Source organism: Leopardus geoffroyi, chromosome A3 (assembly GCF_018350155.1).
Source record: "Leopardus geoffroyi isolate Oge1 chromosome A3, O.geoffroyi_Oge1_pat1.0, whole genome shotgun sequence".
Lineage (NCBI taxonomy): Eukaryota > Metazoa > Chordata > Mammalia > Carnivora > Felidae > Leopardus > Leopardus geoffroyi.
The window spans coordinates 122,806,650-122,826,665 of record NC_059336.1 but is presented as its reverse complement, the minus strand read 5'-3'; the positions used below and the strand labels follow the sequence as shown (position 1 = coordinate 122,826,665).

The 20,016-nt window shown below is 38.2% G+C and overlaps 1 long non-coding RNA gene across 2 annotated transcripts in view; it reads left to right on the top strand.

Moving 5' to 3' along the window:
- Window positions 1-15,445, top strand: part of LOC123579762 — a 93,049-nt gene extending 77,604 nt beyond the window's left edge. For both annotated transcript variants that reach the window (XR_006702936.1, XR_006702937.1), the window contains exon 3: window positions 14,617-15,445. This is a non-coding gene — a long non-coding RNA (uncharacterized LOC123579762). The remainder of the gene's footprint in view (window positions 1-14,616) is intronic.
- Window positions 15,446-20,016: the final 4,571 nt, after the last annotated feature.

Genomic DNA, 20,016 nt, shown 5'->3' with positions numbered 1-20,016 from the left:
TTTGAAGTTACTGTTCCTGAATTCCATGGCTCCATCCCCCCTTAGGACAGGTACACAGCATAAATGAACCAAGATGTGTTGTGCGTTCTAGTAGTGGTATTAGTCACCAGATTGGCAGAAGTAGTTATTAAAAAATCAGATTATCACAAAATCTCCAAGATTCCATTCATTTGATCATTAGCATTTGGAAGTAATCATAAGGTAAAGGGAGAAAGAAGCGGGGACCTGAAATATTTAAGCCACATTTGATTTTAGGACCATGTCAGATTCCTGGTGAGGAGAGCAAAGAGGTGCAAGAGGAGGGCATATGACTCTGTGGCTGCAAGATGCTCCCTGGAACAAGGACTTCTCTCTTAGATGTTACTAGCACCTAGCTCCCCAGTGCATTATTCAGGGGAGCATTCAGGGGAGAAAGGAGTTGTGTGAGTTAAGAATGCTCACTGAGTAGGCAGCACAATGGTGCGGAGAATGCAATAAAGAGAAAAAAGGGTACTTAAAAGTCACTACAAGGGTTCCTGGGTGGTTCTGCTGGTTAAGCAACTGACTCTTGATTTTGGCTCAGGTCATGATCTCACAGTTTGTGGGTTCCAGCCCCACGTTGGGCTCTGCACTGACAGCATGGAGCCTGCTTGGTATTCTCTGTCTCTCTGCCAATTCCTTACTCCCCCCCACCTCAAAAATAAACTAAAAAAAAAAAAAACAAGTCAACACAAACTACAAACTGGGTGAAAATAATCACAGTACATATACATGGCAAAGGATTTGAATCCCAAATATGTAAAGAACTCTAAAAACTCAATAACAACTTATTTTTCCATTTAGATTAGGATAAGACTTGAACAGACATTTTAACACCAACAAAAATATATATTAATGGACATAACACACATGAAAATTGCCTGGGCATCATAAGACATCAGGGAAACGTTAATTAAAACCACAATGTGATGCCTCTTCACACCCAACTAGAACATCTACAATTGAAAACAATGTCTAATATTAAATACTGGCAAAGATGTGAAATCTTCATGTGTTGCTTGTGGGAATGTAAAATGGTACCATTATGTTGGAAAACAGCACACAGTTTCTTATAAATATTACAGCATACCTTCCCCATGACTTAATTTCATCCCCAGGTATTTACCCAAGAGAAATGAAGTAACATGTTCACAGAAAGACTGCTATGTGAATGTTCATGGCAACTTTATGCATACCAGCCCCAAAGTACAAAAACTAAATGTCCATTGATAGGAAAATGGAGAAACAAATTGAGATATATTTGGACAGTGGAAAATTACTGGGCAATAAAAATGAGACATGAAACATATTGAACCTTATAGACATTTTATTGAGTCAAATAAATCAGACAAAAATTATACACTCTACAATTCTGGTCCAAATGAAATTTACACTAGGCAAAATCATTTCATGGTGCTAGACATCAGAGTGAAAGTTAGAGACGAGAGTGTGGTGATTGACTACAAAGTGGCATGAAGGAATATTTGGAAAAAGGGAAATGTTTTACATGTTAGATTAGGATAGTAGTTGAATCGTTATATATGTTTGTCAAAGTTCACTTAACTATACAGCTAAAATATAGACATTATATGTGAATTATACCTTGTTATTTTTTTAAAAGAAAAAAAATACTACCAGACAATGTTTTTCATAGTTCAATGTAAACAAGAAGAGCTAATATGTAGAGACAAAGACCCAAGAAGTAGAACAGATGCAGAGTGAAATCCCAAGTTGAGGATTGATGTGTATGGTTGACTTTTCTGTGCTCTCTGCTCCCTGTGTGAACAATCGAGCTATGTACGAAGGGACAGGTCCAGACAGGTGTAGCAACCCCTCAAATGTGGAACTAGTCTCTTAGAACCTTCACAGCTGGACTAAATTGAAACTCTGGCTATCACCCATCTCAGCCATGTAATTGTGACCATCAGACAATTGACTTTAAACTCAACAGAGCCTCAATTTTCTCAATGGTGAAGACCATGCAAGGGAACATTTGTAAATTATGTATACCTATATGCTCACTTCAGTTAAGTAACACTTTTATTCTCATACTCAACTATAGATAGGGCAGACTGCAGCCCACACAAAGGTGATGAGAAGCCCCAGGGACAGTGTTAGCATACTCAAGGAGCACAGACTGAATGACTGTGGGGTAGCCTAGACCCCTAAACTCACTCTTCTTGTTTCCTCCCATCTGTCCAAATCTGATGCAAAGACATGATGATATTGTATCATAGAAAAAAAATATTATAAGTGCCCTACAAAAGAAAAATGCCAGCACATCACAGCACAATTAAAATTAAACTAAATTTTATCTAACCAAAATAATAAATTCAGATGTAAACATAATCAGACAAGACATACTGAAAATAAACACACATCCATCTGTCACTTATCAGTGACTGGCAAAACTTAGAATGCTCTGGGCAGAGTTTTAGATGCCTTGTGTGCTGTCTTTGAGGCTCTGGTTCCTTGTGTGCTTTATACAGCAAGAGTCACGAAACCAAGGTAACAAAGCCTCTGTGTTACCTCCTTTTAAAGCCTTTCTAGAGTTTTGTCTTCTTCCTCTGAGTTTTCAGCTTTAGTGGTAGGTGTTTACCTCATCTTCCTGACATCAACAAACAAGACACTTCTTTCCCTATTCATTCAACAGTGACTAAACAAACAAACAAACAAACAAAAACTCCACAAATGCAGTTTCAAAGTACGTGTTCAACTAAAGTCAATTTTTTTCAGAACATGGGTGCAAGGAGATGTATGTAAACTACCACCAATTTGAAATGTTTGTAAATGTTGCTGAGATTTAAAATTCTTTCATTCTCTACAACTGCAATTACTCAGCCAAACCATGGTTATTTGGGCTAAACACAGGAAAGGAAACACTATACCTCTAGAATACACACAGACTGGCTCTAAATTGTTCCTTGGACCAAGAAGAGCCCAAGTGAATGAATACACGTTAAAAAGGGTCTTTTAGCAGTTAAGCCCCTTTACATCATTCAAGAAGCAGCCCAGATCAGCCTTACTCTCAGGAATGGCTTATGCCTCTGGTGGAGATATGAGGATAGGGACAAAGCAGCAAAAACATAGTGCATTAGGAAGCATTTAGTGATGGGGCACCGAGCTGCCTCAGTTGGCAGAGTATGTGACACTTGATCTTGGGGTTGTGAGCTCAAACTCCTCGTTGGATGCAGAGATTATTTAAAAAGTTAAATCTTGAGGCACATGGGTGCTGAGTCAGTTAAGTGTCTGACTATTGGTTTCAGCTCAGGTCATGACCTCATGGTTCCTGAGATCAAGCCCTGCATTGGGCTCTGTGCTGCCCGTGTGGATCCTGCTTAAGATTCTCTGTCTCCTTCTCTCTCTGCCATTTCCCTGCTTGCTCTCTACCCCTCTTCCTCTCAAAATAAGTAAATTAAAATAAATTAAAATAAAATATTTTTAAAAATCACTTAGCATTTTATCATCTCATTATAAAAGTAATGGGAATGAATTATGGGAAAATTTAATATAGAAAAATATAACAAAGAAAATAAAAGACTAGCATAAACATACCCCCAACATTAAATATTAATATTCTTGCCTAACTTTTTCTACAGATATACATACATGCTTGCAAGTATATTTTTTTAAAGTTAGGTTATATTTTAAATGTAATGTACACTGCTTTTTCATTCCTCATAAGCAATCAAAGTTCTTCTATGTAGTGCAGAGTCAGTAACTGACCAATTAATCAGAAAAAAAATCTGTAAAGCAGAGAATCATTAAAAAACACGTTCATTGCTTAAGAAAAAAACATGTTTACTGCCTAAATGTCTTGTTTTCTCTTAAGATATGTAAGAGTACATTCATCAGCTATGTTTATGATGTAGGGCCAAGGTTTCTTCTTCATGTTCACATCCTTTGATTAGAGTTTCACAGTTTTCTTAACAAAAGTCACATTTATGATGCATGGTCTACTATTCCATTTTTGGGGGTGTCTTTAAGTAAGGGTAAGAATGCAAAGTCTCTAGAGAGATGATCTGAGCCCAGAATTCTAGGATTTTACAAAATGTCCTCTACCTTTATAATTATCTAACCACACCTAATTTCACAACTAATTTTTTTAGCACCTCACCTTCTCAGAAAAACAATCTGAAACATTTTTTTTCTTTGCATTCATGGTCCATTGACATATAATATTTAATTGAGTTATGCGATTACAATGGCAAGGGCAACTGACATAAATACATTTACGGACTCATGATAAGCTTAGCACCAGTGGTGAGAGCAGATAGGCACAAGAACAGGGGTGCAGAGCCTGTGGGCCACAAGATAAGAGTGCCTGGACACTGCTCAGTATGTTTACAAATGGAGTGCTGAACTAAATATTCTGATGAGTTTGTTACATGGAGGTTGGTTAGGCATCTGCTATAGTTATCTACTTCACCATGTCTCAACAAAGACAATTTCTCAGACTCTTGAATGAAACAGAAATGTTCTATACATGTTGGATGAGATGGGTTATTCTATGGTTAAGCTTATACTATACCTAAATGGTCCAACTGTGGATCTGGCAATATTGAAACCTAGTATCATCAACCTTTGAACTCCATCTTACAGAATGAAGAATACGGTTAAAGTAAGTTTAGCAGTAAACTTGTAATGCTGTAATGTGTAATGCACACATGCAGAAATTCATCCTTTTAGCCTCAGAGGATCAACACATTTTCTGCTTTTAGTGAGTCTAAATATCAAAAGTCAATTTACATTGATGGTTTTTGCTTAATAATTCAGAAAGGAATATTGATATAATCTTAGAAGGGGAACTTCATAGGTTTGCTGTTTCTCTAGAAGTAGCCCAATATTTCCACTTTTTACTGCCAACATATCTCCTCACAAAAGTCAGCAGTATTCTAAGTAATGTGACTGGATAAAATACTAACAAGTAATTAACAATGCATTCATTAGTAAGTCAGTTAATGCATCTAATGATCTTTAATCACATAATGAAATGCTCACTATGAATGTTTTATTTCTCAACCTTTTCCACACATTATTTATTGTTAATTAGTTACTGAGGAGTAGTGAGCACTATCCTTTTGATAAAAAGGAATTGTACAAAAGAACTAAAACATTGCACAATTGGTAGTCTTTTGATTTAATTCATATACTATTTAATTCTATATGCTGGATTCTTTGCTATAGGATTCTTTTTCTTGACAGAGATTATTTTGTCTAAGATATAAATGTCATGTGTTTACATATGGTCCAGTTCTTGCATTTATCCATTTTCCATTTAAAACAGAAATGCTCTTAGGCACCTTAGCCTGAGGCTATGCTTCTGTTAACCATTCAAGAAGTCAAGCTCTGTGACTAGGATTCTTTGAAAGAATGCAAAAGTTCTGCTTAGTTGGCACAGTTGAAAATGTGTCAGTAGGGAACTATACATATGTGTGTGTGTGTGTGTGTGTGTGTGTGCATGCACAAATGTCTTTAGATAACTTAAAATAACATCACTCCTTTACTAGTGATCTCTGCTAATGGCTCCACCATCCATAGAAGCAGAAAATCTAGAAGTCAAGTCAGTAGAATTTTACCCTAGAATTTTTCTCTTAAATCTCTATTCTGCTTCTGCTCTGGAGGCATCATTTCTCATGAGGATGTGTCAACAGGTGCAGTTCCCTTAAAGGAAATTGTATTTAGCAGCTGCTCCTCTCTCCTTAGTAACTTGTATTTGTATTGTCCCTATTGATAGTTTTTATGATTAAGAAAAGAACTAGAGCAGGTTGTGAATGGGGATGATGTTGAGAGTGGGGAGACATTTTGGTCATAAAATAGGAGGGCATGTCTGAATTTGATTCTTTGCGGGAAGCTGGTGCTATTTGGCCACCACAGTGCATGAAAAAGAGATAGAAAACCAGCTTTTGGGGCGCCTGGGTGGCTCAGTCGGTTAAGCATCCGACTTCAGCTCAGGTCACGATCTCACAGTCCGTGAGTTCGAGCCCCACATCGGGCTCTGGGCTGATGGCTCAGAGCCTGGAGCCTGCTTCTGATTCTGTGTCTCCCTCTCTCTCTGCCCCTCCCCCGTTCATGCTCTGTCTCTCTCTGTCTCAAAAATAAATAAACGTTAAAAAAAATTAAAAAAAAAAAAAAGAAAACCAGCTTTCTATTAAGGTCTGATTTTTCAAAAGTCAAAGGTAAATCAAGTTCTAGAATTAGAGAATCCTACAATTATATGTCTAAAAAGGGGCCTTACCCACCATTTGGTCCAACCCTAAAAGCACTTATGTTTTTTATGGGCTGAATTCCATCTCCTGAAAATTCCTTTGTTGAAGCCCTAAATGGAAGGACCTCAGAAAGTGAATGTATTCGGATATGAGAACTTGAAACAGGTGATCACCTTAAAACAAAGCCTTTAGTTGGCCCCTAATCCAACTGTCTAATGTCATTACAAGAAAAGGAAATTGGGACATGTAAAGAGATACCAGGGATATCTCAAAAGAGAGAAAGACCATGTGAGACACAGGGAGAAGTCAGCCATCTGCAAGCCAAGGAGAGAGGTCTCAGAAAAGACCAGGGCTGCCAAAGCTTTGAACTTGAACTTCAAGTCTCCAGAGCTGTGAAAATAATAGTTTGTTTTTTATGATTCCCAGTCAGTGGTATGCTGTTATGGCAGTTGTAGCAAACTAACACACACTCTCTTACTGACTCTACAGAATGAAGGCTGTTCTTTCCTATAGCTCATCACACTCTACTTTTTCAGGCAAAACAATATAGGAAAGAATAATTTTCATACTGGAAAGCATTTAGGGCTGTGTAAATCTCACAGGAAAGCATGATAACAAGAGATTTGCAGCAATTAAACTTTAAAAAGCCTCTCAAGATCTCCCAAATATATTGTGCACATTTCAACAAAGCCAAGTGCTAACAAACATATCCCCTGAAGCAACACCACTAGAAGAACACCTTCTCTACTCCCTCATGATTCTAATTGTTTACTTGATAACCTCTTATCTCAACCAAATTCCCAATGTAGAATCTGATAGCAGTTGGGTTGAAGCTGTAATATACCCTATTGAAGGTATGAATCTAAATGTGAAAAAGAGAAATCCAATGGCTCAAAATGACATGTACAATCAGCATATTTAACACAAACTCAGTAAGACAATCTTCAGACACAAACATATTTTACTCCAAGCCATTCTCTTAATAATCTGTTCTAAATTATGAATTTTTACTATACTGAATAACTGGTTAAGGCATTGATTCTACTCTGACCTTGAGTCATCAGTGTCATTGTCCAAAGCCACATCTCCTTCTTGGTGACCAGAGGCTCAGAGACAGAAATATGTCTTCCTGTAATGCCCATTTCTGATCCCTGGCTCTGAATAGTGTGTGTTCAAGGTTCTCACCAGGGTCTCAGTGGGCTAAGGAGACTTCAAAAGAATATAGTGAGCATCAATCTATAAGATTCATTGCAGACTAAAGAATCAATTTTTTTTTTCTTTTTCAACTTCTGAGTAATTTATAGTCCAAGTAATATTCAGAGGTTTTTAGACTAAAGATCTTTGGACTCCTTATGACTATAGATTTGTTAGTTTGGAAGGTACAGTGTTTCTCTCATATATGTGTGTGTGTGTATATATATATATATATATATATATATATATATATATATATATGTGTGTGTGTGTGTGTGTATTTATATGCATATGTACTTATATATAAATTTATTGCATGTTTTCCATAGTCCTCATTGTCTTCACTATACCTTGCCTTCTTCATAAGAGACCTCTGAAAGTATTTGAGTTTTTATGGTTTTTGAGAAATATTATGAGACCCCCCCATCTATAACCTAATTGGAGAACCCAAAGGTAAAATTACTATCTGTAACTAGAAAATTCCAGCAAGCAAGACTGTTCTAAAATGATGTGTAAAACCTAATGGCTATGCTTACGGCAAGCTTCGTGGGTGCTCTACCAGCCAGTCACCAAAAGCAGGGCAGTGTTCTAAAATTTGACTCATTCTGTCAGCAGCAAGATGACTCCAGTATAATTTCCCCAAATCCCTTTTCTAGAAAACAATATGTACTCTGAAAAGAGTAGCAAATTAATCTATGAGATTGAGAATCTTATTCCCAAGAGCAGGAACTATATATCATCTTCTCCTAATTATAAGACAAGAAAATACTTATTGAGACTTGAAGAGACCAGAATAAGGATTCCAGGGCAGGGCTGACAGTGAACAAGAAGGCAGGATTCACAGTGTTTAAGTGCAGCTGAGAAGAGCAGATACCCCAGTAAATTCCACACTAGACTTGAAGCTAATCCTTGAGTGGAAGGTGACCCTTGGCTTCTATGATACAATAACCCTATAACCTGAATTTGCCCATGCCTGTGCTGCCTTAGGTCTAAGCACTCACTTTTATTCTTTTAAAAAGGAATATATGTTGCTGAAAAAATAAATCATACATAAATTTAATATAATTTTTATGTCTGAGAATGTCCACATAAATGGATTTTTACACTTGGAAATAACACTTGTTGAAATTAGGTGTTTTTATCTAATAAACATGCCGGATGTGTCCTCATCTAGAAAGCAGGCAAAACCATCTTGACCTGCTAGTATAAGTGAGATAATGCAAGGAAACTACTTCACATTATAGACTTAGAAGGTGTCATTATTGCTATCCTGGCTTATGAAAAGTACACCAGGTATCATGCCAAAGATTAATTCATAAGAGAACACAGGACTAATCTTAAGGAAGCATTGGGCAGGATTATAACCTATCACATATCTCTGTTTCTAGCTTCTAGATTACTATCCGATTCTTGCCTCCATTCTGGAATGTCCCTGAATTTCTAATTCTGCTCCTTGCAGTACATGGAGCAATTCATCTCTGTCCACATCCTGACCTGCATTCCCTCCTTATCTCACTGCATAGAGTGAAACAAATGTCCTCCAAGTAGCAGTCATCACTGTCCTCAGAAACCTGTTTCAACACCATTTTTCACTAATTGTGCCCTTCCTTATTGAATGCCACTTCCCATTTAGAAATACTTAAAATATTTTTCCGAACTCTTATTATTCTCTCCCTAACAGGGATTGGATAAATAAACTGTCCTCTAAATATTTTAAAGTACAGACATCCTGTGTTAAGAGAGAGGTCACAATGAGGGGGAGCATGATGCAGAGGCCACCCCATTACCCAGGCAAAGTGTTCACCCTCGACATGCCTTGCAGGCCTCCCCACAGACTTCATCTCACAATGTGTATACGTATCAAGACCTCAAGCTGTACACCTTAAATATAAGTAAGTTTAATTGTCAATTGTACTTCAATAATGCTAAACAAAAAGTACCAGCTCAGTAAACATGGCCCTGCACTAGAGCTGGAATGCAGCGGGGATTCCTATGGACTGGGAAAAGAAGGAGTTCATATAAATGTATGAAAGCAAGCAAGAGACAGGACCCATCCGGAAAACCACCAGTACAGGGCAAACATGAGTTAGAAAGCCAGCTCTGCTCCATCACCCAGCATTCCAGACGACACCTCAGCGCATCAAAGCTTCCCAAGTTATTTACTGTCTGAAACCGGAACTCACTCCTCACTGCCACTAACGCCAGGCCTGAGCAGCTGAGAACCCCTGTTCTTCTCTTCTACTTTCCAGCTCCTTTCAACCTAGCATTCAACTATGCTTTTGAACCACACAAACTAACAGCTTCAAAATGGCAATGTCGCATTCTCCCTTTTTACCGATATAGCAGAGAAACCGCTGTCTCTTGGGGGTTAGGAGAGTGGTCCTTCAGCTTCAGGACTGACTCCCAAAGGCTGCCATAAATTCGTCGCTGCAACCCCTCACATAGACACAGAGCCCTAAAGCAAGGATGTTGCCATGGCAACCAAGAGACAGCCAAGAGCTGAATGGAGCTTATCACCCCACAAGTGGTGCTTCAAGTCTCCATTCACATCACTGCTGCCATCTGACAAGCTGCGTCATTAAGAGGTCCCAGATCATAATTAATTGCGAAGTGTGCTTCCTCTACTCCAAGTCTTGTCATGCCAGAATCACCCTGAGGATGAGTGAAAAGCAAAGTTTCAGCTGCAAGGGCTAAAAATTCAGCAAGGGAGGCTGCTAGGGAGAGAGACCCAGGGAGGGCTAATCCTGGAGGTCACCTCACTCAATGCCCTCATTGCAGCCCTCTGTGAGAGCATGGAGATGAAAAATCATGCAGTGTAACATCTGATTGCCCTTTTCAAATTTCCAGAACGAAGCAATATGAATCAGCAATGTCCCCTAGAGCGAAGGAGAAAACCTCCCAAGACAGTGGCAGAATACTGGCCAAGGTCTCAGGAAATCTGTTTATTCCCTGGTTCAGCCAAGGCAGGATTGCAGAAAACTGGGATAGCTAAGTCTTTGGGGCAAGTTATTTTAATAAGGAACCCATTTTGTATAATTTAATAAAATCTACTTTTTGTTGCATGCTTTTTTCTCTGTTTTCCCCTCAGTGTTCTCATTTAAAAAAAAAAAACCTCCTTATCTTGGAGGACAAATGAAAATATTTCTCTTTCTATGTCTCACCAGGAGAGCTTGAAGCCTCACAGTGTTATAAGAGCCTGTTGTGGTAGCATCAGGGCTTGGTGGAGCAGGGGTTGTAGGAGGGATGTCTACTGCCCTTCATCCCTCCAGGCAGAAGAAATAACATATTTGGCATCCTAGAGAGTGGCAAGTTGGTGTAACTTCACATACATCCAAGTGGTAGGGACAACAGAACAGATATAATAGTAGTGAGACATGAGTCAGCAAAGGTAGGCAGAATCTGGCCATGAACAGTTTGATGTAGCTAAATTAAGAGTTTAGATTCTGTTGCAAAAGCTATGGGTAGACAATGATCAGATTAGTCTTAGATAGACTATATCATCAAGGCAAGGAAGGCAATTGCAGTTGGGAGTGGAATTCATGAAGTCCTGAAGGAAGGAAAAAACATGGCATATTTGAAGAATTTGGACAAACACACTGTTGAGCACAAATGCTTCCACAGTGTTGTCTGCAAGGGTAAAACTTTCCCCCTCAGGTGAGAACAGAGTCATTTCTTAACTTTAAACATCAAGTTTCTAGTGCACCCCAGGGAGAAGAGCGAACTAGACCCATGCAAGGTTAGAGTCACAGAACTCAGCTGGTTGGGCAGAGGAGTCACAAATGAGGGAGAAATCTGCTCATTTCCTTTTTCCTTGCCCCAAAGCAAAGCAACAGAATCTGGTCCAAAGTCCTAGGCTACAGATGGTGGAATAGCACAGCATATGTTCTGTAAGTACTTCCAAGAACCACCTATATCTTGGCACTTAACTACTTCACAACAGAGAAAATGTGCTGGTAATTTATATATTCAATATGTGTTCATGTGTGTACATGCCCAACACACACACACACACACACACACACACACACACACCACATAACACACAGCCAATGCTCAGCAAATTCAGCAACAGTGAAACTTAGCTCATGAGCCCTTCTCTTTTTTATACTTCCCACATTCCTGTTTCTTCTCACACTCTTTTGTTTCTCCAGTTTTCAGTAATCTTCTTGGGAAGGATTACAAAAATCAGTTTCTTATCCCTTCAGATGACTCCAAGCTTCCTAGGGAGACCAATTGCTAACCCCTGTCATGCAGAGAAGGAAAAGATGTTTCCTCTTACTAGGGGAATTTAATGCATAAGTAAGCATGGAAGGAAGGTTACTTATCGACCTCAGAGTATATTGTTACCACTTAGTTCTGTATACCTAAAGCCATGTATAGACACATATAGGGACACTGGTATGTGCACACCCTGTAAATACCAGGATCTCTTAAATAAACATACCAAAATGTCTCCTTATATATTTCCCTGTGTTTCAGTCTTTAGTCTCGAGAGGCTCTGGCAAATGACACAATGGCCATCATTTTACCACAACAAACAAATAAAGATAGTGACACTTAAGAGTTCTTTGGATGAGAACTGCCTACCTTCCAACTGAATTCCTGATTCTTCCTACCTGATTCTGATTACAACTCTCAGAGCCAGAGTTACTCCATGGACTTAAAAATTCCTTCATTGTATCCTTATTTTCTGGAGTAGTTCTCCATTATCCATGTGACTGTGAGCATACCACCTCTTCTTTCCATGACGTCTTCTACAAAAGATCCCGAAGATCACCATCTGCTCTACGATTACACTGATTGTGGTTGAGTAGACTAGGGAAGCATTTGTGCAAACCTCTGGCTGTGTCAATTCTTCATGAGAAAATTCTTGCCAGCACAACTGTGTGCGTGACAACTCCAACTCCCCCTCACACACTGACACACATGCCCACTCAACACAATACACAGACCCACACATTCACATTCCCTTCAAGACATCCAGCGTTTTGCCCATTCCCACACAGATGCATCTGCACACATAAATGCACACCCTGTATGCAAACACAGTCCCTGCATATATTTATGCATGTGTTTTATAAACAGCTAAACCTTGCTAATTCACAAGCCTCTTTGGCTGGCAGATTACTGGAGTGTGCAGATTAGAACTAAAACAAACGATTACAAAGTCAAGGATAGCCCATTGCCAAACACATTCTGTTCTTTTGCTTAGCGTTGTAGTTTTGCCTTAATTTATGGTAATCCTACCCACGCTGCAAGTTAACGTACTGCCGGTTCATAAATGGAGTGCAATCTACTACTCCATTTTGGCTGAGAAGGAAGAGAAGACCGCCAGGTTTTTTAACGATGCTTTAAAAAACAAAAATTATAGTTTTCCCACATATTAATGTGAGGATAGTTAAGATTCCTCACCGCACATATATATGGTGTATGTGGACAAATACATAAACTCAGTGAAATCCCAGTTCTGTGAGAACCCTTAGAACAGATGTTGACTTTAATTTCTGTCATAACATATGATAGTCTTGTTTAATAAAAAGAATTTACAGGTCTCAATAAGTTCATGACTGAGGGCTTTATTCTTTGCACCCAACTGTCCTTTCTTCCATCTCACTTCTCCCCTTCACTCCATGTTGGACTTCAGATCCCACATGCTGTTCTGTCATTCTACCTGTTCTTCCCGCCACCCCCCATGGTAAGAGACAAAACTCTTTCAATATCTCAGAATTAAGAAAAAATTATTTAAATTGGAATTCCACCAAAACTTCATGCCAGCCACTTTTCCTCCATTTTCTAGTCAGCCTTGTTGACACATAAATCCAGGATTATACCATAAATATTCTCTTTTCTTTAATTCCTTGATTCTTCACTGAATTCAAATCTACATCATTTATTTTTCTTAGTCTGAACTTGTCCCTTGACTAAGAGAAGGTCATAATTCCTCTTTCCCATGCGTAGACTTTCTGACAAATAGAATGCATTTCTACTGGAAAAAAATTTCCCTCATTTCTGACTCTCAAGACAACCTATGGGATAATATTTTTAACTTTTGTATCAAGGTATAATAGATATATAGAATAGTGCTTATATCATAAGTGTTCAGCCAGATGAATTTTCAGAATTCAATACACCTTTGTAACCAGCTATGCAGCTCAAGAAAAGAATATTAGCAGTACAACAGAAGTCTCCCTGAGGGCCCATCAACAGTCACTACCCTCCATCCCAGGAGGTGATAGAAAATTATCCTGTATTCGATTACCAACAATTAATTTGCCTGCTCTGGAATTTTATATAAATGAAATCACATGATATTAATTCTTTTGTGTGTTACTTCTTTCAGCCAACATTAGACAGTCATTCATATGGTTGCATGGAGTTATAGTACACTCAGTGTCATTGTTGTGTCACATGCCATTTTGTAAATGAACAATTTATATATCCCTCTATCGGTGGACATTTCGTTAATTACTTAAAGCATCATGAATAGTTGTGCTGCAAACATTTTTGTCCATGTCTTTTGGTGAAAATATATATATATGAATTTCTATAGGAAAATTTCAGAAGTGAATTGTTGACTTCTAGAGTGTACATATGTTCAATTGTAGTAGATACCACCAAACAGTATTTTAAAGTGGCTATAGAAATGTACACCATTACCATCATTGTATGAGAAGTATCCCAGTGGCCCTGCATACTCATCAAATTGCAGTTTTTATGGAATTATTATTATTATTATTAATTATTATTACATTATAGAAATTTTGATGAGATCGTGGTGGTATCACATTCTGATTAAGTGATCTCCAACTGATCACATTTTCATGCATTTATTTACCATTTGGACATAGTCTGTGAAGTGCCAAATAATTAATAAAGTGAAGCCCCTTTTCATTTGTTTCCTGGCCATGTGGACCTCCTCTTTTGAGGAGTTATGTTCACATTGTTGCATATTTTTCTACTGCAGTGTTTTCCCTTGTTATTATTGATCTTTAGGGGTGCTCTATATATTCTAGATAGTAGTCCTTATTAAATAGGTGTATCATCAATAACTTCTCCCCATTGAGGGTTACTTTTTCTCTCTCTTAATGACTTCTTTTGTTCTTATACAATGATCTATCAAGCATAATACAATTGCATGATCATTTTATCCTTTTACAATTAATGTTTTTTCTGTGCTATCTAATCTGATCCTCAGAACACATCGGTGAAGTAGGGAGAGGAGATACCATGCCCACGTTACAGAAGAAGAGCACAGACCTACAGAGGAGACTAAGTAAAACAGTTCTCAAGCCCAGGTCTTGTGACTTCAGCAGAGTTTGGCAGCTGAAAATCCTGGACACTAATTCACATCCAAATCTCTTGAAATTCCTGAACCTGGACCAGGAATCTGTTCATGCTAAACTGCATCTCTCCATGGCCTACAGGGAAATATATTGTCAAGAAGAAGGTGATGGTTAAGGACATTTACAGAAAATGATTCACACTAAAACATGGCAATTCTCTTATTTCCTAAACCCAAGGCCCCTTCTCCTCTAAGGGTAGAAGTAGAAATGTTTGGGAAAAGTCCAAAGTCCACTTCTCTCTTACCATGGAATGAGACAGAGAGGAGGGAGATCCCTCCTGGTTTGAGTTCCCATTCCGGGTATTCTCTTATAAGAAAATAAGAAAGAGATAAAGAGAGAGGAAACAGAATAAGAAGTACAGAGATGGAAATGGAGTGAGAAAGAGTAGCACAGAAGGAGGGAGAGATGAAGAGTTGAGAGGCACAGTGAGTTAGAGGAAAGCAAAAGAAGAGAGTAAGAAGAAAGTAGAGACAGAAAGATGGAGAGAGGAATGGAAGACAAGGAGAGAAAGAGAAAAAGGGAATTAAAGAAAAAAGCTTTGTTTTCTGTTAGCGCTGTGATCCTCACCTCTTTAAAACTGAGATAATGTGGGGCACCTGGGTGGCTCAGTCAGTTGAGCATCTGGCTTCAGCTCAGGTCATAATCCTGAGGTTCATGAATTTGAGCCCTGTGTCAGGCTCTGGGCTGATAGCTCAGAGCCTAGAGCCTGCTTTGGATTCTGTGTCTCCCTCCCCTGCTTGTGCTCTATCTCAAAAATAAATAAACATTAAATAAACAAACAAACAAACAAATAAATAAATAAAATTGAGATTGTGTGTGTTTGTGTGTGTATGTCTGTCTGTCTGATTGAATAAAATGAGATAATGCAAGTAAACACATTTTCTTATCTATCTCTTCCCCATGGTGGCTAAAATAAAAAATTGGTAAAACCTAACTATTCAAAGGCTTAATGTGTGGCCAAATCATGGAGTTGATGGATAGTGTGTTTACATCCACAGCCTACCAAATTAAATTCTTAGTTTTGACATTAACAACAGCAACAAAAATGATTCGATGACTCACTGCAGATGAGTCTACTACATCTCTGAGGGCTCTGTGCTCTCTCCAGGTGGAGCTTCAGGGATGTGAACAACTTCAGATTGAGGTTTGGGGTTCAACCACCAGCTGAGTTTCATCAACACTCTTATTAATGATCAGATCACACATTCAACTAAAAGATAATGACTTTTCTTGATAGTACACAGGAAGATGTCATAATCACCAGGTATAAAAAACAATACCCCAACAACAACAAAATATGTTTATATTTATTTATATTTATATATTTATTTTGAGAGAGAAAGTGGGGAAGGGGCAGAGAGAGAGGAAGAGAAAGAGGAGAAAGATAATTCCAAGCAGGCCCCACACTGTCAGCACAGAACCGAATGCAGGGCTTGAACCAATGAATTGCGAGATTATGACTTAAGCCAAAACCACCAGTTGGATCCTTAACTGAGCCACCCAGACACCCCCGAAAATAGATTTTAAAAAGGACCAAAGTGTAGCAATTTCCTCTTTTAGGCTCTTTGAAGGAAGTTTCAACTGAGATTTGGCCCATACACAGAGACAGAAAGAAAACATATTATACTAGGAGAGGTGTTTTCTATTACAAGGCATTTAAAACAACTTCAAAACATAGGAAACTTCCTGGAAAGTGAATATAGGGAACTCCCTGTTCTTGACCACAATGTCTGTTTTTCTAAGATGGCCACCTTCTCTAACCCTTTTTGGTTCTACTATCCCAGACTCCCTTTATTTTCCTTTTCTATAGTTAGCATCCATTTCCAGAATTGCTTCATTTATCCAATTGCTCAAAACAAAAATACTTACTGTTTAAAAAAAAAACAATCCTGGGTACTCTGTTGGAATTGGGACTAGAAAGATGGGAGTGGGCTGAGAAATTATGGTCTCTTTCATGGAGCTCAGAGCCTAGTCAGATATCCATTGATCCAGTGATAAAGAGGTAGGAAACTATTCAGACATAACAAAGTTCCTCACTGATATTCTGCAGCTTTACAAATGATAGGGAATATGAAAGTTTTTAAAATTATTATAGAACCCCAGAAATCATTTGACCTCTACACCCATTGCCCTAAAGCTTGGGGCAACAAAATTCTGTGAGATTACGGTCTTCCATGCTCAGGGTAATAGTAATGCCAGGTTATTCTAAAGTATAGAACAACAAAGACATTTCTTTGCATTTATATTTTTTTATGTTTACAAAAACTTCTCCTCTTTCTGTGCTGCTTCTATTTATTCTCAGATGATGGAAAGAGGACTTTTTTTCCTTTTCTTTTTTAAGTAGCATCTCTTTAAAAGTTCAAGGGAAAGCCTAAAAATCTGGAAGTGATTTCAGGGTAGTCTGTTGCAATACCTCAAAATGGGCAATTTAAAGGGATTTAATATAGGCAGAAACTAGGAAAAATCAACACTACCTGTGAGATGTAACACTTAGGCAGGGGAGTTTTTGAGATGGGAAAGGAAAGGCTTTCTGCTGTGCTCAGGGGTATTTAGGGTATGATAAAGCGACTTTCAGATAGTGTTGCTGTGGTCTGAATGTCTGTGCCTCCCCAAATTCATATATTAAAATCTTAATTCCCAAAGTCATGATATTGAAAGGTGGGATGCTTGGGGGACAATCAGGTCATTATTGCCATTATAAGAGAAGTTCCACAGAGCTGTGGTGTTCCACTATGGCAGGACACAGTGAGTAGGCGCCATCTATGAACCAGAAAGTGGGCCCTCACCAGACACTGATCTTGGATTTGACAAAGCTATCAGCACCTTGGTCTTCAACTTCTCAACCTCTAAAACTGTGAGAAATAAATTTCTATGTTTTTATACCAGTCTGTGGTATTTTGTTATAGCAGCCCTAAAGAACTAAAACAAGTGCTAAATAAGTCACATAAGTTGACTTACAGGTGTAATTAGAGGCCTAAACCTCAATGATCTAGGAAGGAAAAAGCCAGATGGGCTCCTCCTAGGAGTTGTTTTTTGTTTGGTGTCTAAGGAGATGGTTTCTTTGGAATCTAGTTGTAATGCATCTCTGTATGGGTCGCACAGGCCTGTGGGAAACCCATGATGAAGGTGTACTGCCCAGGTTAAAGCCAGAGGGACAGTCTGAACTCACTGTCAGATTCTTGTTAATCTCCTATAGCCTCACTCGACAAAGTGCACCCTATAGTACTCTCTCTCAGTGCTGGCTTCCTGCTCACCTCCTTGCAGAAAGTGCCACATCAGAATCCTGGCCCCATTCAGCTCTCCCTAGAAATTCCAGCAACTGACTCTGATTTGCAAAGGCCTGTGGGTTGAGATTGAAGTTACCTTGTAAACATCTCAATGATGAATAGAAAGGACTGAAGCACAGTGTAGTCTTGTGCATTTGCTTTGTACTGTTTTGAATGCACAGTGCTCTCATTCCCAAAACTCTAGGGGGCTCACACACACTCACAACTGTGTAGACACAGTGCACAATCATCTACTCCAGACAAAAGAATCACATTATAGGACTCTTTAATATTATCTATACAAAATCATGTGGTGAGCAAGTTGCTGTAATTTAACTCCTGTGACATACTTAGTGATAATTTATTTTGGTCTAACAATGCTTTATGCTTTTTAAGCAAACATCATTCCTCTCTGTACAATTACAGTCCTTTCTCCTGGTTCTACAATGATGCACATACCCCTGAAACATTGTCTATAACATATAATTAAAATATAGGAATGATGGTCATGCATTAATAATAGAGATTAAATGATTCAGAAACATCATTTTCAAAAAAAAAATTCCTAAGTTAGGCAGTGCAATTCAAAAATATAATCCTGGAAGTCTGTGAGGGTTGGCTAAGCCTAGAGGCACAAAGAACGCATTTCCAGCACTGCAAGTTTGCAGTCAACTGACCACTGCCTTTTCACCCCTGAGACTACAACTCCTAAACAATTATACAGTATGACAACTTTCTTTCTAAAATGTTGACAGTCACAACCATCCCTCCTGCCAGCTCTCTGCTCTGTAGAGCTTCTCCTTTGCAGACAAAATATTCCCAGACAATCAATTCATATTTTTCTTCTTGTATCAATGTGGGAACACTGTCATCTTATTTATTAACTTTCATCAGGAAGGGGGAAGTGAGAATCTTCCTGGAAATTTAGGCCAGGGATTGGTAGCAGGTGCAATATAGGAAGTAGCAAAAGATTTACAAAATACAATTAGTGTTGGAGGCCAATTCAAGAAGGCTGATTCAGGGCCTTCCTTGGAACATTTTAAACCATATCAAATGATCATGCTTATCTAAACCTCTATTGGCCTTCTTTTCACACAGCTGATATCACAGAAGTCATTTGGGGGTCATTTCACTACTGAAAGCAAAGACCCCTAGACAATACTTAGAACTCGACATCATTTCATCCCTAATTTAGGTCCCATGCTAGTGACGGGGCCTGGGCTTTGTTCCACTTTGAACACCAGTTGGATAACTGAATCTTTGTTCAGTAACTTCTACTAGAGTCTTTTTGTGTGATCCAGACAGTGTTAGGGGCTCCCTTCTCTGGGCCTACTTGCCATTCTATCCTTCTTAGCATAGAGTACAATGAAGCTTATTATAAACATCTTTTTACTTATCTTTCTCTAATAAATTCAACATGTGAGCTCCTGAGGGAAGAAATGGTGCTTGTTTGTCTCTATCCTTGGTCTCCAGATTGTTCTTCACATAGAATAGTCTATTACATATCATATTATATAGTAATTTTTATTTACTAGAACCCAGCTACCCACCAGATTTTGAATTAAGAGAAGGAATTAGGTCTTATGCATTTTCATATAACTCTTTATTTGACCTCATGTCAAAAATGAACACATTCTTATTTAATCTAGAAAAAACCTTATGAAAACACATATTTTAAAATATATATAGAAAACACTTGTGGCCAGAAGTATGTGTGAAAATTAGATGTGTTCATTCATTCATTCATTCATTCATTCTATAGTTATGAAGCCTTTACTATGTGTCACACATCGTGAATATTACTTATTTAATCTACTCACTTATGGACCTTTTGGTATTATTATGTACTTACTGAATATGAAATAAATGTTTAAAATAGAAAGAAACTCCTGCACACTTAAAATATCTCATTATCAATGGCAAATATATCAATTAATTATCATAAAGTACAAAAAAGAAATATTATTGTGTAATCTCACTTTCCAC